We start from the raw sequence: 4,532 nt of genomic DNA on the forward strand, positions 1-4,532 counted from the left end.
ACATAACGCAAATTCAGAGATAAGTGGGGCTACAGGTTTTCTAATTAAGAAATTCAATGATAATGTAAAATATGTGTTTTTTTCCCAATATCTCAGGTCTGCTTTCTTCAGGCTGATAGCAAGATGGCTTCAGCAGTTATTTAAATGATAATGCCCAGAGAAAGAACAGACTCCATCACTTGCACATTTCTTAGTGGTAAAAATTTTTTTCTAAACATCCCCCCTGCACTAGCAAGTTTTTCCTCGGATATTTTGTTGGTGAAAATTGGGTCACATACTCTTTTGTGAACCAAGAGTTGGCAAGAGGAATGAGATTGCCTTTAGAACAATAAGGTCTATACTTTGGTTGGAGATGAAGTAGGCTCTCTACTGCTCATGGCCAATTCATGAAGAGTAGCTATCTGAACAAAACTGGAGATTTTGAGGAATGAATATTAGGAATAAATGCTGGGTATGCAAAAGAAACAGAACAATGACAAAAAAAAGGATTTCCACATTGTTCCTTATTTACATATGTAAGTAAGGATGAATGTCATTAAGGCATCAAGTAATTAATATTAACTAAACGCAGACTATTTTTTAATTAAAATGCTTTGTTTTATTAAGTTATTTTTTTGTAAAGAAGTTAGGGAAATTATTATCTCCATGTATGCATTTCTGCACCCTCAAGCTAACTTATCGGGGCTCTGGACAATGGGTTGTATTCAGAAAAGAGAACAATTAGGTAAGTTGAGAGAAGAATTGACAAAGACATCAAAGTCTATGGTTAGAAGTTTAGACTTTATTGAAGAACTGTTGTTAACTTGATTTGGAGTGAGTATAGAGTTGTGAAACAGGGAATTTTATGAACTAAATACCTGAGTAAAATGATTCTTGACACTCTTCTTCACCAGAATGACACTTGTTAATTCCACATATCTGAATCTATCTTTGGCTTCAATTATTGATTTTCATCTTCTGATAAGAAAAAAGTGAACTTTTGAAAACTGACTTCCTGATTCCATTTTCCCCTCTTTCACTCACTTGACAGGAACAAAGAAGCTAAAATCAGTTGACATGGGTTCATTTCATACAATGTACCTACGTGATTGGATCTGGGAAGATCCTTTGTGTAATCTGAAACTCAGTTTCCACAATGTAAAATGAATATTTTAAAACATATTACACAAAATAAATGATAATTTCACGTTTTTTCTCTGAAGTGCTAAAATGAAAAAGAATTTCTTCTTTGTGTCTCCAAGGTTTTTTTTAATATCTCTCATAGAGTTTTTCTTACATATTTTAAAGACTATTTTCTTACATAAGTATTTTAAAGATTATTTATTTTTCTGACTTCACTGGATTTGTTTATTATTCTGACTTCACTCGATTTATGAAGAAAATTTATGTCACACACATATGTAATTTCTCATTATATGAGACATAGCAGATATTTAATGAATTCTTGTTCGGTTACAAAATTAACAACATAAGTTTGTCTAATCAACATATCAACACGTATTCATACATGCCAAGATGAAAGTACTCAAAATATTGATAAATCTTAAGTTCATTTATTTAGGATCACTTTAGAATGTATTATTTTATTATTTATAAACACTTTTATGAGTTGCAAAGATTTAGTACACTAAACAGGGCTTCAGCATTGTTTATCTGTTTTCTGAATGTCAACTCTAAAATCTTCCAAAACTTTTGAAAAATATATTCTTAAATTCATCCATATATTATTTTTCTGAAACACATATTCTCCCCGAATGCTCTCCAATACTTTTATTTGATTTCATGAAATCATATATTACTTGACTTTATAATTAATACAGTGTAAAATAGTCTCTAACATAATGTAATATATCTTTCAATATATCTTTCAAATTGCAAACAATAGTGCCCAGAGGATTCTCTGTGCTCCAACATAAGTGGAATTATAAAAGTAGCAATAACTATGATTGTTCTGCAAATTAGAAAGAGCGAAAATATCACAAACCTCAAGAAATGGCACAGAAAATGGCCATTTCTTTTTCCATTTAAGGCTTCAGGGGACAAATCAAATGCAAGCTCTAGACTCATTTTACAATGGCTGTAATGTATTATTTTAACTGCTAGGAAAAAGCTATGATTAGCTTTAGCTGAACATCTACAGCCATAGTGAGTATAATAATAACAATAGTGTTTCTGTTTGAATTTGTGCTAATTATTGAAGAGTGCTTTAAATTACAACACTAATGATCTCTAATATTGATTTCTTTTTTCTTTCTTTCTTTTTTTTTTGCTGGCTGCTTGTGTATTTGCCACTTGGTGCAAGGCACACGGAGACAGTTATGGGGTGTCAGGAAGGATCCTGTGTGGCTTGGATAGCAAAGAGCAAAGCTCTCAAGTTCCTTTTTGGTATTTTGCTGTTTTCATGTAAAAGAACCCAACTGCTTCTGCTTGCTGCAGCCTGCCTAGTCTATGGGGTTGGGTGGGGAGAGGGGTTGGAGCTTAAAAGAGCCTTGCACCTCTGGTCTGGTGGCTGGTGGTGGTCACTCAGGATGGGGCCCAGCATTGGGTTTGCTATTCTGGCCACCAGGCTGCTAGCTTGTGACTTCCCGAGCCAGGTCACAGGTGATCATGGTGCTGGAGGCCTGGGGGGATTGCGAGCGCTCTGGGGACTTCAACGCTGAAGCCGTGAACCAAACAGTGGACTTCCCCAAAAGGAAACATGCCCACCAGTGACCCGCGGCAGCCTTGGGGAGACCAAGGTGGTGGGGAATGGCTTCCCCAGGGTACTCACACTTCCACGGGAGCTCAGATGGTGGCGCTGGTAGTATTCGTGAGTTGCCATGAGAGAGCCGCTAGAGGGGGTGGCTGCCATGTCCTTGTTTGTGGTCTGGTGGAAACCTTGGCGGCGACCCCTCCAGTGCCCTAGTGCGATCAGCGGGATTGGGGTGTTAGGCCACGGAGCCCATTTGCAGAGGAGACCACGGGAGGTCGCTCCATGAGCAAGACATAAATAACAAATAATTTTCTCTGACTTTTGTTTGGATATCAAGGCGAAAAAGATTTTATGGTCAAATATGTATGTATATGTATATGTATATGTATATGTATATGTATATGTATATGTATATGTATATGTATATGTATATGTATATGTATATGTATATGTATATGTATATCTATGCCCCCAAAAATATATACGCATGACTTGTATTTGTCTTTTGTTATTGGTATATATTATTAGAATTTTAATACAGTTTTTTTCCCTTTTTAAAATGTGTATACTTTTTTTTGGCACTCTATATATATAGGGTTAATAGGATTCTAATCTATGCTATTGCCTGCTGACACTGGAGAATTTCTAAACTGACCTGCACCGGCATCCATAGCTCCTTTGTGTGGCCTGGGCTTATGAGTAGAATCTAGGCAAAAACCAAATACAGGGAAAAGCAAAATAAAGGAAGAAACACAGAATTTGTGACAAATGTTTCTGGTTTCAGTGTTTTTCCTAGTTCTGATTACATGCTTGTCCTTCGCTTCATTAGTCACCTGTATCCTTAAAGTAACTCCTCTACTTAACTTAGGTCAAGTTGCTTTCTCCTGCCTGCAGCCAGTCTGAACTAATATATTCTCTGTGTCACTTTTTAAAAGGATTGCAGGAAATTTAAAATGTTTTGAGCAGTGCTTTGTAGATAGTCGATATTCTTTCTTACAATTGTAATTGCCCATATTTTAGAATGTCTACTGGGTTACTATAAAACTGTTTTGTGAAAAAGATTAAAGCTAGACTAGAGTCCTGTCTGGATGTCTATCCTAAAATTACCAGCAGTAAAACAGACTGTTGGTTGCTAGACATTCCTCAATGCCTTAAAATTGGCATTGGAATGCTTGTAGGGAAGCAAATGTCAACATCGCTACCTAGTTTTCCTCAATGACCCTTCTCTTGGGTGATTCATCTTTCAGTTTTATGCTGCTGTTAAGGGATTTTGTGAGACCAGGATGATCATGGTTTTATTTTGCATATTCCACTTTGCAGTGTATGAACTCGAGATACCTTTAGGATCCCAGGATTCTAGCAATAAGTGAATGCACATGAGTGTGGTGACCCACCAGGAGCTTCATGACTCCTGACAGCTTAAAGAAATACAGGTCCCCAAAGAATGTAGTACAATAGCAAGTAAGTACACAGCACATACCAGGTGACATCCAAAATTACTAAAATTTGACTTAGTTAAATATTTGTTAGGGATCTATTATATGGCAGATGGTCTCTTAGAAAATATAGCTTTAAAGATGACTATTAAGAACAGTTTAAGGACCTCATGATTTAAATGGGGAGACAGATAACAAACAGGAACAATGCAATGCATCAGTTGTGATCAAAGGTAATGAGGACACACACAAAAAAGGAAATCAGTTGCTGGTAGTAAACATTAAGCTGATTTTTAAATGAAAGAATTGTACTTTCTTTATCTGCTACTCCATAGTTGTATGTTTTTGGTCTGCCCTATAAAGTTCCTGCTTTTTGGAATAAAGTGGTGTATTCTGCATAGGTC

The 4,532-nt window shown here is 36.1% G+C and overlaps 1 pseudogene; it reads right to left on the reverse strand.

Moving 5' to 3' along the window:
• Positions 1-2,519: 2,519 nt before the first annotated feature.
• Positions 2,520-2,851, reverse strand: LOC148759102 (pancreatic progenitor cell differentiation and proliferation factor pseudogene; annotated as a pseudogene).
• Positions 2,852-4,532: the final 1,681 nt, after the last annotated feature.

The sequence above is a fragment of the Rhinolophus sinicus genome, chromosome 1 (genome assembly GCF_057876585.1).
Source record: "Rhinolophus sinicus isolate RSI-liver-muscle chromosome 1, RSI-T2T, whole genome shotgun sequence".
Lineage (NCBI taxonomy): Eukaryota > Metazoa > Chordata > Mammalia > Chiroptera > Rhinolophidae > Rhinolophus > Rhinolophus sinicus.